Source organism: Filicampus tigris, chromosome 11, assembly GCF_054856515.1.
Source record: "Filicampus tigris isolate MCC_2025a chromosome 11, RoL_Ftig_1.0, whole genome shotgun sequence".
Lineage (NCBI taxonomy): Eukaryota > Metazoa > Chordata > Actinopteri > Syngnathiformes > Syngnathidae > Filicampus > Filicampus tigris.
In genome coordinates, this window is record NC_141227.1 from 6,992,266 (window position 1) to 7,014,115 (window position 21,850).

Consider the following 21,850-nt stretch of genomic DNA (forward strand, 5'->3'; position numbering starts at 1 on the left):
ATATCAGTGAATCAGACCATATGAGCTCATCTGTCACAAAGCTGTACATATAACAATTTCCTCCTCAGTGTCTTTTAATTGGCATTATTAATACTGCATAGTTCATTTTCTTTGGCAGCTAGTCAATGCTCCTGAGTCTGAAATTAGTGTATGCTGTCAATATTGGTGGATTTTAATCGTCTCAGTAATATCAATTATGGCCAGAGCTGGTTGTAGCTTAAGAAAAACAGTTAGCTGCTCAGTCCACCCCACACAGATGGTCCTAAATCATGATGATTAGGTTTTAAAAATGAAAATGGCATATTCCTATCGCTCATTATGTCACACGCATACACCTGTTCTGCAACATAATTGATCAATATCTACATTACGAAGAAGCTAAAATGGCTTCAGTGGAGCGACACAGTGGCACCTCACTGACAAGTGAGAGATATTTTCTTAGTATTAAATGGTTCATGGGCGGCACGGTGGTCGACTGGTTAGCACGTCCGCCTCACAGTTCAGAGGTCGTGGGTTCGATCCCGGCTCCGGCCTCCCTGTGTGGAGTTTGCATGTTCTCCCCGTGCCTGCGTGGGTTTTCTCCGGGCACTCCGGTTTCCTCCCACATTCCAAAAACATGCATGGTAAGTTGATTGGATACTCTAAATTGCCCCTAGGTGTGATTGTGAGTGCGGATGTTTGTCTCTGTGTGCCCTGCGATTGGCTGGCAACCAGTTCAGGGTGTCCCCCGCCTACTGCCCAAAGACAGCTGGGATAGGCTCCAGCACGCCCCGCGACCCTTGTGAGGAGAAGCGGTACAGATAATGGATGGATAAATGGTTCATTGAAATGGCTCAAGCACCTGCAGAACGTTTGTAAAAGATTGCACGCTGAAAACAACCGTAACATTTTGTCACATTCAAATCCATGAGTCTTCATTACATGTGCTTATGAAGATTAAGGACCACCTGCACTGTCACTCGTGGCAGTAGCGTGCGAAGCACACTGATGCCATCAAAAAGCAACATATCTGGCAAAACAAACACACGACACCAAGATAGAAAACACATACAAATAATGCACCATTTTGTAGGTTACTAATACTCATTAATAATTACTTCCCAGATATAAACTGAAGCAAACCTCCATCAAGCTGTCACTGCTGTGTTTGTCACTGCCGGGGTTCTCATTGTTTTTATGCATTTAAATTAGCAGAGCTAATCTGTAATTCATACCACTCTGAAGCAATTACAGTAGCAATTAATGCAGAAATGTAGCAATGAATCCATTATGTAGAAAAAACAAAAATTAAAATAAGCATGCTTGTATGATATGAGCTTTGCTTACAGAATGACTTTATAAAGTATGGAATTCTACAGTGTTTTTCCACAGTGTGTCTGCATGTAATTTATTGGACCTGGAATTTATTGGTTTCTAAAAGAAAAAAAAAATGTTTTTATAAGTATTGTCTGAAATGAACTACATATGTACAATGTGTAAAACAGTCTTGATGCTACTGGACCTAAGCGCCGCTTTTGATACAGTAGATCACCAAATTTTATTAAACAGACTTAAAAACCTGGTGGGCATCTCCGGTACTGCTTTTAACTGGTTTTATTCCTATCTCACAGACAGAAGTTTCTTCGTAAGCATGGATACTTGATCCTCCAAAACCCATGAAATTAAATGTGAGGTTCCCCTAGGTTCAATTTTTGGTCCAATACTTTTTAATCTTTGTATTCTTCCCCTTGGGGACGTCATGAGAAGACACGGCATCATCTTCCACACTTACGCTGATGACACACAACTGTACATTAGCGTGTCTCCTGATGACACAGGACCTATTGATACCCTTTTAAATTGTATTTTAGATATTGAGTCATGGATGAAAGAGAATTTCCTACAGCTCAATCAGAACAAAACCAAAGTTTTAGTTATCGGCCCTGAAGGTCAGAGAGAGAAACTTTTACCAAAATTACTAGATTTTAAACCCTCACAATGTGTAAAGGACATGGGCGTCATTTTTGACTCTGTGCTCGGTTTTATTCCTCACATTAAAAATGTAAGCAAGACCGTTTTTTTTATCATTTTAAGAATATTTCCAGAGTCCGCCCGTTTCTCTCTCAGGCTAACACGGAGGTGCTGATGCATGCTTTTATATCATGTCGTTTAGATTATTGTAACGCCCTGCTCTCTGGTCTCCCCAAAAAGAGTATTTATTCCCTACAACTACTGCAGAACTCAGCCGCTCAGGTGCTGACGAGAACCAGAGGGCGGGAGCACATTACACCAGTTTTAAAATCGCTGCATTGGCTCCCCGTGTATTTCAGGATCGATTTTAAGGTACTTTTATTAGTTTAGAAATGTCTTAATGGTCTTGGCCCATCTTATCTATCTGACTTGATTTTGTCATACCAACCTTCGCGGATCCTGAGGTCCTCTGGCACCGGCCTTTTAATTATTCCTAGGGTGAGGACCATGCATTTCGAGGCAGCATTCAGCCATTTTGGTCCTCAACTTTGGAATAGCCTGCCAGAGGACGTCAGGTCCGCAGAGACTGTTGATATATTTTAAGGGGAAGCTCAAGACATACCTTTTAGTTTGGCTTTTAAATAATCATTCTTAGTCTCTTACTATTTTTATCCAATCTCATTGTTTTATAGTTCTTAGCTTCTTTTATTGCTTCGTCTTTTTAGCTTCATTGTCATTGTCTTTTAGCTTCATCCAGTTTTTACCTCCAGTGTTTCCTCAAGTCGGGCTTCCACGCTGGGAGTTATGACTGGCCTCCATGCGCTATGTTTAGGGTCTGCCCCGGGGCTCTCTTTGGTGGTGGTGCTACCCGTGGCCATGGGCTATCATTCCTCTCAGCGTGGACAAGCTCCCCTTGGGAACTCTTTCCTCATATGGTTTCTCTGTGCCTTGCTATGTCGCTTTTTAGGGTTATATGTGTGTGTGTGTGTGTGTGTGGGTGGGTGTGTGAGGGCAGGTGTGCTTGTGGATCTGTGGTCTGTCTTTGCGTATATTGCGAGGGAGGCAGGGAAGGCGGGAGCGGGTTCTCTTTTTATGTTGTATTTTGATGTTTTTAATGTACAGCACTTTGAGTTGCATCCTATGTGTGAAAAGTGCTATATAAAGAAAAAATTGATTGGTTGGTTTGAATGTGCATACCTCATCCATTATGTAGCAATGTCAAGTGAAAAGTCAGTCAAATGACCACTTTTTGCATTATGACCCCTTTGGTGGGTTCACTTCCACGATCACTTAAATGTCTAACTGTATTATATTCCATTTTCCTAAGGTGGTGAATCAGCGGGATCAGCCACTGTAAATCATTGATTACCTGCCAAGCCTTCATTAATAATTGAATGGGTTGTACACATGCAAGAATGGAATCAGCCAAACAGTAATTACATTGCATCTTCTCTTTCTATCTTATATAGAACATAAATTGAGTGCTTGTCTTCATACATGCAAGACATACTCTGTGTCTCTACTTCAGGGGTCACCAACCTTTTTGAAAGTGAGAGCTGCTTCTTGCGTACTGATTACAGTGAAGGGTTACCAATTTGATACATGTCTGAACTAACATATTTACTCAAATTACCATTAATAATATTAGTATGTGTTATATTTTCTGACACTGACCATGTTAATGATGTCTTCCAATAATTAAGAAACATTATACATACATACACTGCGATTGGCTGGCAACCAATTCAGGGTGTCCCCCGCCTACTGCCCAAAGACAGCTGGGATAGGCTCCAGCACGCCCGCGACCCTTGTGAGGATAAGCGGTATGGATAATGAATGAATGAATGAATATACATACATACATACATATGCATTACATACGTAATTATATATGCAACACTTTTTTCCCCTCATAAATCTCTGCCATTTTTTGCCATTTTAAATGATCATTCCTCCAACATTCCTAAACAATCACAATGTCCTATCAATGACTTTCTACTTAAAGAATAACAATATGCTCTGCTCTCCGAGCCTAAGCCGAAGCAATGTCTATCGTCACTTCCTCATTAACTCATTGAAAGCAAAAAAATGGTTTAAAAGTAATACTTAAAACAACTTTCAAAGAGAAAGTAGCTTTCGTAATTGTGCTTTAGTAATTGGGTTTCCTTCCCTCAATATTTGTGAAAAATGTATTATATTCAATCATCCATCCATTTTCTTCCACTTATCCAGGGTAGTGTTGTGGGGGCAGCTGTTTTAGCAGGGTAGCCCCGAGGTCCCCTTTCTCCAAACACTTCATCCATCTCTTCCGGGGGGACCCCAAGGAATTCACAGGCCAGCCAGGAGATAATGGGTCTATTTTCGTTTCGGACGCAAGTATAGCGCAAAGCTGAGTCTAACCGTGCCATGGTCGAGTTTTCTTTCTTTTGGTATTTTGCTAGACTTTGCGCCAGTAGAATCTAGTGTAACATGACGCTTGCGCCATTGTGGGATGAAACGTAGTGTTTTCCCGGCCAATCCTCGCTGCCGTCCTAATTTGCATCATTCGTCCTTCTATTTTCCCTCCTGGGGGTACTGTAAATCTGATTTTCACAAAGGACCAGCTGGGGTAACCATAGGTTTTTAGGACCTCCCTCATGTGATAATGCTGCTTCTCTTTGGGCTGGTGGTTGGTTGGTACATTATTAGCTCTCTGTTGTAGGGTTCTGATAATATCCAGTTTGTGCTCCAGTGGGTGGTGTGAGTCAAAGAGTAAGAATTGGTTAGACTGTGTGGTTTTTCTGTATACTCCCATGTGGAGGCCCCTGTTATCTCCGATGTGGACATCACAATTCCAAAAAGGTATATTATTGGACCCCATTTTTGGAGGCAGGCTCAGCGTAAAAGCGGGGGCATCTTCATTTTGGTTCTGGGGCAAGTCAAGTCTACTATGGTTGAGACCGCGATACCCCTCACTGGGAGTTCCGGCGCACAAAGATCCTACGCATACGATGCACCCAATAATTCGATCACAGAAAGAAGACTGCGCTCGGTGTAAAAACGGCAGCATTTCCATTTTCGTGCCGAGGTAAATCTAGTTTAGTGTGTTTGTGCATTTGGTAGACCACATGGCGCGTTTCTAGGTGTTCTGGCAGATCAAAGGCATTTACATTCCCCTGGTGCACCATTTAATGTGAAAAAGTAGACTCATTTTTAGATCTAAAAGCAGGTCTTTATGGTGGCGCAGGTGGTGTAATGTGATTTGGGGGTATTTGATCAAGGTGCAGACAGATTCGGCGTTCCGCGGACGTGTGTCTCAATCATTGTCGAAATGAATTCATTTCACGAATAGTTGTCATCTTAAAAAAAAAAATCATAGTACGCCCCTGACTATGCTATTGGGGTGGTGTCACACACGTATGCATGGTTAAGGGTGCAATAGCCCACGTCACGCGCGTGGGCGACTTCATCCGCAAGGTGTGATCTTACAGTTCATCTGTATAAAAATACTTTGCGTGTGCCAGTGACATACACAAACCCAGGCAAGTCTATTTGTGCTTCCGCAATGTCAAGCACTGCATGCGCTTCGACCACTCTAAATATAATGCATTTGAGGGATTGGCCAGGAGTCGACGACGTTCCATTTTACAATGGCACAAGCACCATGTTAGGCCCATTTCTACCAGTGCAAATTCTAGGAAAATACCAAGAGAAAGAGAACTCCACCCAACTATTCGACTACACTTTGCGCTAGACTTGCACTAGGCCCAAAAATCGGGCCCATTGTTTTGACATCTTCATGTGTGAACTTGATGTTGTTGTCCACGGAGCTAATGTGCTTGGTGAAGGCTTGCACTTTGTGGCTTTTGGCTTAAAATATGCCATGTGTCATCTATGTAGCATTGGCATGAAGTTGTTCTCTTAAAAGAGCTCAGAGCCTGGTGGATGGGCGGAGCCTCCAGTGCACACCTGTTTGGCATGACAATCAGCTGGGTATATAGGTGCTGGAGAAGTGGAAGCTAGTCGTCGGAATATTGTTGCTGTTGGTCTGTTCTCCCTTTGTCGATCGTGTGCTTATTTCCACACCCACACAATACGTTGTTTAGCTTTGTCACACGTAAGTAATTCCAGTTTTGATAATTCTAGATTAGGTTTGTTTTCTTTTGTTTCCAAACCTATCTAGTTTAGCTTCTGTCTTTCCTTTTGATTTGTTTATTGCACTCATTTGTCTTTCTCCCAATTGGGCTGAGTTCCTTTGTTAATCTTTTGCTGCACTTCTGTTACATACATTTCCGTTTAGTGTTGTTTGTTCTTCCGGCGTCTAGCTTTCACTGTGCTCCGCCCATCCACTGGCTTTTCGTGTAGTCGCGTCAGCCTTATGCTGATGTTGTCCTCTGTTTGAATTTATTTCTCCTTGCTCATGTTTGCGTGCTCCCTTGGTTTAATAAAGCTTTGTATTTGTTCATAAGTTTTGTTTGGCTCTGCTTTGGGGTTTTGGATTTCTGGGCACGTGATCGTGACACCTGAGTCTGGTTTGGAAAGATGTTTGAAGCAAGTAGTCTTGCAGGTGAGCATGGGGAAGGCAGCAGGCTGGGAACAAGGAACAAAATACAAAAGTCTACGAGTCAGGATTGGCATTCAAAAATGTCTCAATCAAAAAATATACAGAGTGACTTGATGTATGAAGTCATCATAGAATACTGGCAATCTGGTGCCATGGTGGGGTCTGGGGCTGGTTTAAGAATGGTAGCTGATTGTGGTGGGGAATATAGCTGCTAAGTGATTCCACAACAACACACCTAAAAAGACCCACAATCACTTACACACACACACACACACACACATATGGCTACAGGCGTTGACTGGACGGTGCTGAGACAACTGATCTAACAGTTATACTGTACATACTTCCTAAATGAAATGTTATGAAACCTCTTAAATTAAAAGTTTATACTTCATACTTATACTACTTCATACTTATACATACTATACTTATTTACTGTTTTATTCAAAATCCATTGTGATTTTTGTAGAAAGGCAGAATCATAAAAACTCAGTCGCTGTCCAAAGATTTGGACTTGTGTCTAAGTGAACATGAGTGAACATCGATCACTTGGATGATCGATGTGCACAAATACACTGTCAAGCAGCAGAAGATGGGAGACAAGGATTCAACCAGCGGGTGTCTGTTAAGTGGCTTATTGATGGCTGCCAGCAGGGCAACCATAGTGTGGCTAATCATAACTGATTTGCGGCCCTTCTGATGCTGAGAAAATAATTTTGGCATGGGGGTATTGGAATGTCTCAACACTGTCAATCAATAGAAATGACGGTCCAAGCAATCTTAATGGAAACTTGACAATTAGCGAGCGGGAGCCTTCTGGGTCTGTATAATGTACCACACAATAATGCAGTGTAATTTAACATTAATTATCTTCTCTCCATACAATTGTTTTATTTGTGGTGACTAATTACCAGTAGGTAATGTGATTAAAAATAACTTACCATGACAACAAATCGTCAACAGAAGATATTTTTTAGATTCAATTGGATCAAATGCATGTTTTTTGCCATGTGGAAGTCAATTTATTTGCGAAAATGTTTTGAAACTGTTTGTGAGATGACAGTTCAACCGAGTCACCATGTGCACCATTGCACAGTGAGATACTATAGTACTTCTATTTGTTTGGTGCTTATAGGGATAGCATTCTGACAGCTGAAAGCATTGATGCCTCAAGGACTTAAGAAATTCATACATCTATTTTCTCCACGGCCTGCCGTATCACGGATAACTGGAGTCTATCCCAGCTGACTTTGGGGGTTAGGCTGAGTATATCCTGAACCGATCACCAGTCAATTACAGGCCATACGTAGATCAATTACTATTCAAATTCACTTTCCCACCTATGGACAATTTAGACACAGTATTCAATTAGCCTAAGAAGCATGTTTTTATAATGTGGGAACAAGCCATTAGTTCACAGAGAGGATCCACAGAAGTCCTAAGCAAGAACAACCAAAATCTACACAAGAGATACTGGAACTGAGACCTCAGGTCTTCTGACTGTGAGTCAAACGTGCTAACCACTGTGCTAATCCTTTGAAAAATATAATTCTAGTTTTATTTCAGTACAGTTTATGCATTACATTCAATATATCAAGTTATTTCATTCTGTTTAAAGTGCTAATCTGAAGGGATTTGGAATCATGTCAGTTAGTGCTTCCAGGGAGTCATCAAATCCAATACCCATGCCCATTGGCAAACCAGGGGCATCCCTCAGCTCCAATGACAGCTTAATCAATGAGGCTCAATAGACGTTTTACAGATGTACGCGGACTTTGTTTTAATCTTTATCTGCTGCTGCTGATTCTTTACCCCATACTGTTGCAACACACGAATTTCCCTTCTAAGCATCAACAAAGGATTATTTTATAAAACTGTCTATATGCTAGTAATGTTTTAGTTGCAAACGATCTGGTTCGTAGGGTCGGCTTTTTGATGTGAAGAACGAGAGCCTTGTTGGATTTTTTTTTTTCCTGTCGAAGGTCAAGTTGTGTTCCGGAATTTGTGTGTCCACATGAAGCAGAAGGGAGGGGAAGGGCGTTAAAAGCACTGGCGTGCGGACAGAATTTTTCCCAACTCGATGCCCCTCAATAACAGATGGATGTGCCTTAAGCATGCCCGTAAATACACTATCTGTGATGGCCATGCCCCTGAAACTTTCTTTGCAATGGGGGGAGGGTTCTGTCTGTGGATGCCCCCCCTCTGCGGGGATGTCCGGGGCCCCCACCCTCCCTTTGCATGCCCCTGTATACAAGAGAGCGGACTAAACTAAGGTGGAAAATGTGAGTACGAGTAAGTAAATTTTGGACATACTGTATTTTAAACACATAGTTCAAGCGCATAGTGCATGCAAACTTTATAAACTTAAAATCTCATGTAAGGCAGGCACCACAAACAACCTGCATTAGGCATATGAAATGCCAGATTAATCAGTTTCTTATATGGTTTAAAAGCCTGGATAGAAAAATCGTTACAGACCTCTGCACACAACAGAGGTACAACACAATTTTCAAGAACACAATCTGCACATGATTTATTGGGCATAAATACACCCCAGTAATATCTAAGCTCGGAAATGGCTGTGCACTCTAAATAATGTGTGCAAATACTGAAGCACTGAAAGGAAAATATTCTGCAGGAGGAACTGACAACTCACATCTACAAACTACTGTACGTGTAATTAAAAAAGCATAACTTCACATTACTGAATGAGTTTATTGATTGAAACTATTTTTACTGGGAATTTGCATTAGGTAGGATATATATTTGATCTTCAGGCTCAATATCAGATCAGTGCGCTGTTAGTAGTCTGTAAAGAGGAGTGTCATTCATGTGAAAGTAATTATACCCATTTCTATGCAGTCTTTTCCTTGCTGCCAGTACCTGTTTAAAATTCAATTCAAGTTACATATTATGCATGTGTAGATAGTTATGCTAATATGGTTTGGATACATCAGTACCTCATTTTGCAACTATAAGTTTACAGTTCAATTACATGTACAGTATATATGTACGCAAGGTGTGCAACAATATTTGTATCTGTATGTCAAATCATTGAAGTGGTCATGGTTCAGTGCGCACTGTATCGAACAATACACTTATTTTTTCTTTGATCAATGTCGCTGCCTATTTCAACAGCTTCAGTCTGTAACACTGATTGTTCCAGACATTTAAAAAAGACAAATCAGTCAAATTGCTCAAATGGTTTTAAAAGGAGTACAGATGGTTGCTGAATAGTTGCAATACTGAATCTGTTTGGCAACACGCTAGTTGCAGATATGGGGTAGTTGTGCACAGATTTCTCTCACAATTAATTCATGTTCATTGAGTTGTTCTGCTAGTTCAGATTTTCCTCTGCTTTGAAATGTAAATTGCTTCAATTCAGCTTTGAGTGGGGAATCTGGAGGAGCCACGCAGCCCAGCCCAGGTCCCTCATAATAAATTGGGGAGCACTAGCTCCGAATCTGGGGGAGCAGAGCTTAGCATCGAATTGAAGCATGGTATGAGATAGCTTGTTCATCAGTGCGTGCATCAATGCACGAGCCGCTAACCCGACTTTAGGGTGCTGGTGACGTCGACCAAGGACCAAGCAAAACAGTGCCAAACCCCTATGTACCGTCACAGCCCCAGCCAAGCATCCCTTGTGCAAATCTCCACTTTATATATATATATATAAACCTTGTTTAAAAGATATATATATATATATATATATATATATATATATATATATATATACGCAACAGCTTTGGGACAGTGGCAGTTTAAATGATGTACAATTGATAGCTTTCTGGAAGTCTCTAACTATATCAGTAATATGTGTGGCGTACATTGTAACTGCATCCAAACTTCAAGTGCAAGTTGATGTTTCATCTTCCCGGTGCGCTTGACTAACTACAGCCTCTGAAGCACACAGGATGAAAAGTACTTAAATTGCTGGCCCCTCTTATGCCCACAGCACAGTATGGCCCTAAACGTAGACAACTAGTTGAAAATGTAGAACAGGAAGTCCCAGAATGCAGACAGTGGAAAAAATTTGAATTTGGCGGGAATTACTCAATGTGAAACTACTCATCCATTGCACCTGGATCCCTTTAATTTAGGTTTGTGCCCGTAGTGTTTGGCTTCACCTGCCATTTTAGCATTTCATATAATTTCTTCAAATGAGCCTGTCTTAGCAGGCTTTTAGCGGAAGATTGAGAGCCAATCCATCACAGCATAAATGTAGGTAGGTAGACAATCATTCACATCCGTGACATTGAGTTCTCATCCTGTTGCTGAAAGGGAAAAATACAGAAGTGCTATTTTAGACACCAGACACCATACACCAAAACCTCTGTAAACTGTAATGTGCACCAGCCCAAATGCTCCCTGGAGTTGACACTGTAATTTTAATGATGTGTGCAATTTAAAATGCTGAATATGCCAACGTCAAACACTGCACTCAATACAAAAGACAACTGAGCAGATCATTACTTTTGTTCACTAATTTGAAAATTGCAAACACTTAAACTGAGAGTAGATTGTAGGTAGTAGAAAAAAACAGGGGCTCATAGCAAGGTGTTTTGTATCGACAATGAATGAATGTTGACAATTTTTTGTATATTCCCATGTAACATTGTGTTTGAAATGTCATGTCATGTCATCTTCCAAACCGCTTATCCTATATAGGGTGGCGGGGAGTTGCTGGAGCCTATCCCAGCCGTTTTCTCTGGGTTCTCCGGTTTCCTCCCACATTCCAAAAACATGCATGGTAAGTTGATTGGATACTCTAAATTGCCCCTAGGTGTGATTGTGAGTGCGGATGTTTGTCTTTGTGTGCCCTGCGATTGGCTGGCAACCAATTCAGGGTGTCCCCCGCCTACTGCCCAAAGACAGCTGTAATAGGCTCCAGCACGCCCCGCGACCCTTGTGAGCATAAGCGGTAAAGATAATGGATGGATGGATAGATGAAATTGATATACAGATGTTTGCCTTCTTATCACATTCTGGTACAGCTATGCCTACATTCTCCATCCACCCGATAATCTGAGCTATTTCTGGGTATGTGTGGGCGTACATGGGTAAAAAGAGGGAAGACAACAAAAGAATGAACGGAAAAGATTGAAATCCATGGTTGAATGAGCCAAAGATTGGAAGAAAACATGTTTACGGTAAGGCATGAAATGAACAGAGCAAAACACGAGAATATATGAAAGAATTTGATGGTGTGTTGCTTTTTTAAATTGTGTGGACTGCAGTCTTTAAGTAATGATCGTCTATCTATCCATCCATCCATCCATCCATCCATCCATCCATCCATCCATCTATCTATTTCTAGTATCTTTCTATTTATCTATTTGTTCATTCATGTGTGTCTGTTTTGTAACAACCGCACACATCCGTCTCGAATGTGCACAGGGTTGCTTCAGCCATCACTGTGCTGGTTTCGGCAAACACTCAACACAGTTTAATATGAGCATGTCACAAAAAGAATAGAGGAAACATCAGGCAGAATGACAACAGAGTCTGGCTTTCTGTGACATCAGTTCCAGATAGCAAGGATGCTACAAATAATTTACAGCTGATAGTGTGGCCCCTCCAGGAAAAGCACAGTGGATGCTGTGACACCATTGGTGCTTTGAAAGTATGACATTTGATGAGGCCATTTAAATCTTGATGCCAAATGTATCTTTTTAGAGCAGCTGGTATCATTCTTTTTAGGTTTCAAGCTGATCTGTTGCAAGCTGACCAAACCAGCACACTTGGAGGCCCTTGATATTTGGTTTTGCCTGGTGCTTCTTCTTTCCATTATTTTCTCACTTAACCATGCACACAAAGGTAATAGTGTACATAAGAGACTTTCTATTCATTTTCAACCAACCCATGTATTATCCGGGTTCTCTTCATGTGTGTTTTGTTTTGCTCTTTCTGGGGTGAGCATTTTGTGGGTGGAGCCTCCTACGTCGCACCTTCGTTATAGTTATTTAGTTTATAGTTTCTTTTCCCACAATATTCTTTTAGTGTACTTTCCTCATTATCTGATAACTGCTGTATTTTATGCTCTTTGTGTTGTCATTAATAAATTGCATTTTTGTTCACTCGTGATCTTGGCTGCATTAGGATCCTTCAACTATCACCCTGACATATTATTTACATTGTATGATTTTACTGTGGTTTGGTGAAGTTGAACTTAATTCATGTTCTTATTTTAGTTAAAATTAAACAGAGATCACTTGTTTTCTGGGTTTGAGGTTAATGTCAACAGCAAAGGGTGGTAAAATTTCAAAATGCCAGCCCCTGGGATGGATGAAAATGGGTGTATTAATCTGGTCAAATTTTAATCTACCAGCAATAATCAGAATACTGATTAAGACTAATGGGGGCACGTGGAACATTACTGCAAAGACATTTTTTTTTTACTTTAGTTCCACTTTACAGACAGGATTCTCAGTTCACTGTAGTTCTTTATGTATTTTTTGTTCTGTTTCAATGTACAAAATAATTAGTTTTAAATGCCAACATTGTAATGATGCTGATACACATGTGTATCTTGATCAACTCGTACCTTCCTCAAGGGTACTCCTATTCATGCGGTTGGTTTTTTTTCACATTAAACTGTGTTTGCAACTTGTACACTCTCATGCAAAAAAATTGCACATAAGTGATTTATGAAGCTCTGCACAGAAATCCATCATGGATGGAAGGCAAGGTTACCCTTCAAATAAATTGAACCTTTTCTAAACAGGTGCAATTGTCTTACCATAACCATTGCAGCAGATGAAATGTTGCATAATGCATGACCATTTCAATATGGTATCAAGCCCCTCTTGCTCGGTAGTCACATGGTATATAACTGGAGAGGACAATGGCACTTTTCAATGCTTGGGTGATGATTTGACCTTTGCCACTCATCGCAAAGATGCTTGGGGAAGAAAAAGGTAATCATCTCATCATATTCAGCAGATTGCAAATCATCACGCATGAAGAACATTTCACACAATTGATTCGCGGAGAACACAAAACATCACTGGAAAAAAGGGCAAATGGGTTTGATTTCAGTATGCACCTTTAACACAAACGTAAATGATGGCACGCAGTACACATAAAGCATGAATAAAATATGCACATCCTGCTATGACCTGAGGTAAAAAGCTGCAGATGAATGAGGGCTCAGGTGTATGTGGTGACGTTCCTCAGCAGAATTATAATGGCAGGAAATGGAAGGGTGCATTCATCATAAGTGGGCTTGCTGATAGAAGAAGAAGTTGAGAGCTGGATGGCCTTCAAGTGGTCAATGGTCCCAGACTGTCATGCATAAACAAGTAGAAGGGACACTTTTGGAACTTCAAGGATGCTCAGAAGAGCCATACATTTTCGATACAGGATTTGGAGCCTTTCCCACTTGACTTTGGGGTGAAAGGCTGACACCGTGGACTGGTCACCAGCCAATTAGAGTGCACACGTGAATTGAAAGCATAGCTTAGGTGTGACTATGCCAAAAAACATAAAACAAAAACAGAATGTGATTCTCCACAAATAACAGAACAAAATGCAACAGTTTTTCTCTTGAGACTTAAGCTCAGTGAGCATCTAAAACTTTAACTGCTCAAGTGCACTCTGTGTTTACCTTGTCTGTGCATGTGGGCATGTTTTTCTTTTCCCACAGCACAAGAAAAGAATACCCATGATGGCAAAAAGGAAAACTATGATAAAGAACATAGTACTGTAATTTGGTTACGTAAAGAGACTTCTTTGTCCATGCAGCTTCAATGCAGTTGCTAATAATAGAAGAATGGAATGAACACCAGAAAGTGAGTTGCATTAAATAAAGATGACCCATTTTTGACCATCAAAATAAAATCAATAGTATAAGAGTATGCCATTATGTGTTCTCTTCATCCTTTTTACATATATGAACAAACAGTTTTTGTCATGGAACACATACGCAGAAAATGTTTTTGCGATAAAATGAGAAACCACATCAGCTCTGCTCAGCAGATACTTTTTCACATATCGTCTCTGTCCTGTGAAAAACACTTGTGTCCATTTTTTCTTTCAGGTTAATGGGGTACATCCCATGAACATGAAACTTAAAAAATGACAGAATTGGACATGCGTGTTTTTCACAGGACAGCGACGATATACAGTCGGCCTAAAACGCATGAAGGGCAACATTTCACAGAGGTTATGTTTCATATCCTCAAACTCTTAAATTAATGGCCGAAGTCACATTTTGACAAAAAAAAAAAAAAAAAGCCTTAAATATCTCCTCAGGCCACCTCTGCTCAAATTGGCTACATCCTTTTTAAACAGATCAGGGAAGTGGCATGAGCCATGCCTATAGCAACCGTCACGTTGGCAGTAATTCAGGGCTTATTCCTTGAACAAGAAGACTTCCACTTAAAAAAAATAATTAAAATATCCATAATCCTCCACTTGCTGCATTCTGACAAACTAGTTCAGTGGCTGGCTAAGGATGAACAAGACCATTTTCTTCAAGCTCACTGTCAGAAATTTGATTCTTATTCTGAAAAGGCTTCCTCTTCTTCATCTTCAAAAACTTATTCCATCCATTATCCATAACGCTTAGCCTCACAAGGGTCGCGGGGCGTGCTGGAGCCTATCCCAGCAGTCTTCAGGCAGTAGGTGGGGACACCCTGAATCAGTTGCCAGCCAATCGCAGGGCACACAGTGACAAACAAACATCCGCACTCACAACCACACCTAGGGGCAATTTAGAGTGTCCAATTAACCTACCATGCATGTTTTTGGTATGTGGGAGGAAACCGGAGTACCCGGAGAAAACCCACGCAGGCACGGGGAGAACATGCAGACTCCACACAGAGAGGCCGGGGCCAGGATCGAATCCACGACCTCTGAACTGTGAGGCGGACGTGCTAACCAGTCAATCACCGTGCCGCCCCAAAAACTTATTTTCAAAGATATTTTCTTCAAACAGTAAACCATTTCACCATTTTTGATCAACTGTGATATTGTTAACCCCAAGTGATTAAGAATAGCCAAATGTGCCAGGCACCCCAGAAGCAGAGACACAGACCAAGAGTCTCAAGGTTCGAGCCTAAAAAAAAGTCCAAGGGGTGGTTCCAATGGAGAGCAGACAAGGAGCAATGATGAGGCCGGAGGCACTGGTTGTAGCACGGAGGGAGTTTAGAGGTGGAGAGGATAGGAAGTGGTTAATAGGTGATCAAGTAGTTCGAGGTCTGCAGAAATAAAGAAGTTGAGTAGCATAAACATTCAAGCACAAGACAGCTTTAGACTAACCACAATGGTCAACGTTCAAGCACTAGTTGCTTGTCCTCAGCAGCTTTTGAAGGCAGCCGCCTTGATTGAAGGTGACTGCAGCTGGGCTGATTGGAATCCTCTCCACCTGTGCTGGCTGAGGTAGAAGCCTGGCTCTGCAATGAGGAGGAGGGGAAGGAACCCTTGCCTCGGCATGGCACAACAGATATGGAACTACATAGCTATTTCTTTGTTATGTTCCACCCAAATTTGCGGTAGGATATACATAATACGAGAAAATATAGAATTGTCTCCTTAGGCAAAATGTACACGAATGTGAGAGCAGACTGGTGTGGATGCTTTATACAGTATATGTTGCATAGTTCTCAATTTTTACAGGAATGGTAAAAAAGAAAAATACAAAGCTCTTGTGTCCTCAATTTCGGTATCTATCGTTGTTTTTGCAGCATTCTTGAACTTGTGCGGATGTTGTTCTATTACTTGTCTGCGCTCACTCATTAACAGATTGGTAACAACATCTCACCCATGCTCAAATGTATCCTTTGCTTGGCGCGGCTAAAACAAATGAACCTTTTTCCCTCTCCGCCAATTTTTGTCATTTGCCTATTTCTCCGAGTGGGTTGAGATGAACTTTGGCCGCCTCGCGACCACGTCACACGCATGATGGACAATTAGTGGGACGGACTAAAATCCACCTCCGCCCTTGCTAAGTCCGTCCCTTTTTTAAAACTTGTCATCCCCTGTCCTCCTTCCCAAAAATGGGCGTCCGGCCCCTTGTCGGAATGCCCAGCTGTGCCCACAAGTCTATTTTCTTTTTTCAATTTCAGGTATCATCTGGACAGATGTGAAGTCATTAGCATTTGACATCTTAAGCTTTGTAGGTTTTGTAAGCATACCATTCACTACCATCCCCATCCCGCTCGCCAATTGACATTGTGTCAGTGTTGCAAAATTGCCCAAATGTTTTTCTGTCGCCGACTGCAGCTCAGCGCCAGATTCGAAAAGCTTTATGGCTGCCACACTGCTCTAACAACTAATAAAATTTATGTGACCGGTGGCAATTTCGTCAAAACAGGGTCTGTTTTGGATATACCACGCAGCAGAAAGCCTGCAACCACTGATGAAACCACTAAACTCCTCGAGCAGGCTTTATGCAAAGCCGAAGGTTTCAATTGGCTTTAAGTATCAGATCATGATCCACAGCAATCTGAAGTCGATACAGGTAAAGATAAGTAATTCCCTCTCTGAAGCATCTGCTGCTCTAGTGGTTTGGTGTTTTCACCAGTTTTGGTAGTAGCAGGCCTACTGCTAAGAACAGATCCTGTCTTGTGAAACTTGGCATGGATAACATAACTGTACTAGGCGCTGAGGCAGTGTAATGGTCATAAAGCTGGTGCTGAACTACTGTGTGGGACAAAAAACTTTATGGCATGTCGCAATTTTGTCAATGTCAATTAGCAAGCCATGGGCAACGGAATCATATGCTCGTAAAAACTGCAAATTCTAATGTGACTGATGTTGATAGCCTCATATCTGCACATGTCCAAGTGATACCAAAAATAAAATAGAATAAAACAAATATTGTCCTAATATTGGTGTTTTATTTCTTCTTACAGTTCAAACAAAATTGTTATGATTTGTTGAATGATTTAAAGTAGCAAGTTGATGTTCACTTTTGATGGTGCTGTTTTCAGTTTTTTTGTTTTCTTTTCTTTTCCTGTTGCTGTTTTCTGATGACCTATGAAGGCTACTGACTCCTCACTGTGAAATAGATGTTAAGTAACTATTTGGCATTATTAAAATGTCATGTCTTAATGTTATGAACAAAGGCTAAGGTCAAGAAAATAACATAAAATATCATTCTTCCAGAAAAAAAGGCTTCTTAATGCCTTTTGGCGTCTGAGCATGTAACATGTTTTAGTTTAACTTTTTAAAGTTAAGTTGAATTTAGGTGGAAGTTTATTATGAATAAACCAGAAGAAACATTATTGGTAAGAGTGATGATGATCTGCGACCAAATTCAAAGTAAAAATGTTACATTTACATGTCGCGTGCGGTCAGTGTGCACACATTTGACCTTTTACAAGTTGGTGTACCTCAAGGCAACTTTAATGCAAATGAGTGAAGAGGTGCAGATGGATAAAATAAACTTAATCACAACTACACGAACACAGCATTCCTTTTCAAACCAACTTCAACTGCTCCTTGTTAAGATCTTTGATTCACAGCCAAATGTAGTAGGCCTACATACAGCACAGCTTACGCAATCTTCTCTTTCCCCCTTTTCCCATTTCCACCACGGGTCAGAGGTCAGCTACGGAGCAGCTTCCCTGTTGGTGGAAGCATATTCAACATTCTGCTCGTGAGCATGGTTTAATTCAAAGGCTGTTGGCCAACAAAGGAGCAAGCAACCTCTCTTCCTTATGAATGGTGGCACTGTGGCACTCTTGCTGCCTTATCAACTGAGCTTCAACAGTTCAAGCACACGAGTTAATATTGGAACAGTATAGCTGCATTGTGACCTCCCACCCCCTTGGGACATGTTGGTGTGTTCTAGGTGCATCTTACACACAAGAAAACAAGTGAGGTTACAGGGAAATATTTAACCTCGTCCTGAGTCTTATTTTGCTGATTTTTTTTTTCTTAAAGCAGACTGTTCTCAATGCAGCCGATTAGAAAGCATAATAGCCTGCAGGTGCTGCTTCCAAGCGTTAAATTTGTGCTGACAGGATTATTGTCACTTGATTTCTTCAAAGAACCAAAATAGATGACACAGCGTGCATGTTGGGTGCCGAAACCCATTTCATTCAGGCTACAATTATAGTTCATTTAGCTGACGGGAATCGTTGTGAGTGCACGGAACTAATATTGTGTCTTATTTTTGTCACTCCATACATGTCATTTGATTGGGACAACGAGGTGTATACTGGAAATGTCCCTGAGTTATTTATCTATTTTTGAATCCACAGAGAACAATTACAACGTATGTGGTCGTCATGATGGCAGATTTTAGATTCCATCTTTTGGAGATTCTGCTCACATGCCCTCGGCGTGCGTCATTGCGCAGAAGCACGTCCAGCCCATAAGTGATATGGGAATCTGCTGACTGAGCACAATCGGTTATTCTGTCGCTCTTACGTGAGCTCGGATCAGCAGGTGCTGAATTTAATAGAACTGTCTCCCCTGCACGGACACAGACAAGAAGGAGATCTCTTCCATTGCGGATGGCACAAGTCAGTAATCAAGGATACGATAAAATGTGACATCGCAGCCATCGGCAGGTACAGTTCAATTATCGTCTATATCTTATTATATGTTAACTTGACATTAGTACCACTTTTGTAATGTGATTTTCCCTTCTCCGTTTTGAAGATGTTTTTTTACCTGTCAAATTCATGTCGGAGCTGTCTATTTTCGCTTGCTCTTTTCTCCTGCGAGCCGACGCGTAGAGCGTGCAGGCATTTGAAGTCTGAACTTTCAAGGATGGGAGCAATTTTTAAAACTTCCTTTATTCTGAAATAGTCCTGCGTAATCACTCACCGGCTTTTGCCGTTCTTACACATTTGTCGCCCTGTGTTAGAGTGCGCTGTTTGTTAATGTATATGTCTCATCCTTGACTGTCTTTAATTATTTCTCTTAGTGCACTGGTGCATTGTTTTTGCATCGTATTTGTTGGTGTGAACGGGTTTTTGTCTTAACCAAGCGTGCTTCTTGATCGTTCAGTGATTTCTAAGGCATGGGAGAACTCAGTTTCCATTTGGAGGAAAAATAAAATGTTCAATCTAGGTTATACACTTAGAAAGCTTGAGCAACCCTTAATTGTTACACAAAGGCGAAGGTCACGGCTGAATTGAAGTGAGAGCCTCAAAGTGCTCAGTGCTGTTAATCTCACCCATATTACTCTTAAATAAAACCGTAATATAATCAAATGTATTTGTCATATCTCTGGTTATTGGATATGTCAGTATGTAGGCTCGATGACACAAATATTTCTGAGATGATAGAATAACTCATAGTAATTCTGCTGGAATTCCACAATGCAAAGCCATGCTGAAAATCACCCTGTTATCCTAATAAAGTATTATGTTGCATTTCTCTAAGGCATCCTCTAATTTCACAAAGTATTTGTATGCTAACACTTGTATTGCCTTTTATCTTTGGAACAAATCCAGATTGCAAGGCATACTTAATTGGTACAGCTTTTGTTCACTCATTGGTTCTAAACTGCCAGCTGCCAGCTTTCAGATATCACAATGCAGGCCAACCATCACAAACCGGGACTGGAGGGTAGAGGAATGTGATTTACATAAATAGAGTTGTGTGGCAAATGGAAGCGTTATCGTCAGTACTCCAGAGCTCCAAGTGCTATTGTGCTTCCTTCTTTTAGATAGAGGGCATATTAACAAATTAAACACAATGGTGGCAGCAATTATTATTATTATTTTTTGGGGTGAATTGATTTTATTAGGGTCATCACTAGCAGTGTTGTGCTCAACACACGCAATCCGAGACCAAGACTTGATTGAGACCAGAACTCAAAAGAGCCCAAGACAAGACCCACACTTTCCGGAGTTGAGACGGTCCGAGACCAAGACAAGACCAAGACTGAGACAAGCTCAGACGGCGTCAAGACCAAGACAGTAAAAAAAAAAAAAAAAACAGAAAAACAAAAACACAGTGTCTGCAACTCTTTCAAAGCAGGTGTAAAAATCTCTCTATTAAAAACTGTAACAAAATTCCTACCCCCCAAAAAAAATCCTTGTATGTACCGGTATTTAAAAATGAAGATTTAAAATATTTAGGTCGCTGATGGTGTAATGGTACATTTGCTTGACGTGTGTGGGGCCAGCGTTGAATCGGTTCCTGCTCAGTGATGGTGTACTGGTGTTTTCGTCTCTGTATGTACCCTGCGACTGGCTGGCGATCAGTTCAGGGTGTAGTCTGCCTTTTGTCTGAATTCAGCTGGGATAGGCTCTTTTACAGCATAAGCGGTGTAGAAAGTGACATGACAGTGATTTAAAATAAAGTTTGGTTGTAGAGTATTTGTGTTTTGCAGCTTTTTCTGACCAAATGTAAACAGTGGACGTTATTATGAGACTCCACCATGCTAAGAGGGAAAAAATGGCCAATTTAGTTGATTCTGCATAAGGTCAGCCAAGTACATGTCTGTTAAATGAAGCACACTACTGATATGCGCTTGTAAACAAATTTGACACACTTTATGGAGCAACCACATTGTAACTCTCTCGTTACTCTCCTGGCTCATTATCAGGAGCGCGTGTGCACCAATGAACTCCGAGGACTCCTTAGAACTCCTAGGATGTGTTTAAAGATCAGTAAATAAACATATCAATTTGCTGGTCACTAAATTAGGAACAGCTCCTCAATTGCTATCATGTGTGGGAGGAAATAATATGAGACTGCCTATCAGCAACATATAAAAATAGGACTCTATATTCGTAGCTTTGGTCGACCATAAAAACTGGTGCATCTTGATTTTTGTGCCAGTGCAAACCTCATTTAGCATGCTTGGCCATTTGGCAGACGGCTCAGCACCATTCTGGCGGACGGAGAGCGTTTGATTTTACACACACCCTGGCACACCTGACAATTTAGTGGCTGAAAGTAAACGAAACTTTACGCCTCCTGGAGCCAGCAATATGTCATGACACAGATGGTGTCATGCAATTTTGGTAAATTTGATCCAGGTTGAAGGTGGACACTTACTGAGCTGCGCAGATATGCATGTTGGATGTCATTGTATTTCATTCATGAATACGACAACAGTGTGCATGTTTTTTTTGAAACACAAAATTATTTAGAGGGGCTTAAAATTATCTTAGGGTGGCTGAAGACCCCCTAAAATCGGCCTAATGAAGACACTGCATTTTATTCATAGGCAGTCACAGTAAAGTTTGCTCATAAGTCACACAGTCGAAATATTTAGAATTTCATCTTAGGCCCTTATTTTCATGGTCTACTGGTGTTTTGCTTGTATTTTTCTGGGAACTGCGATTTTCTCCGACATTCTAAAAACATGCATGGTATGTTAATTGAAATCTCATAATTGTCATTAGGTGTCGTGTCACAGTGAGTGTGACCAACCAAGATGTATCC

The 21,850-nt window shown here is 41.0% G+C and overlaps 1 protein-coding gene across 1 annotated transcript in view; it reads left to right on the top strand.

Annotated features, from left to right (window-relative positions):
• The first annotated feature begins 18,703 nt into the window (after positions 1-18,703).
• Positions 18,704-21,850, top strand: part of LOC147139568 (gamma-aminobutyric acid receptor subunit pi) — a 55,878-nt gene continuing 52,731 nt past the window's right edge. The window contains exon 1 of the mRNA XM_086045782.1: positions 18,704-19,014. The gene's annotated coding sequence lies outside the window, so the exon portion shown is untranslated. The remainder of the gene's footprint in view (positions 19,015-21,850) is intronic.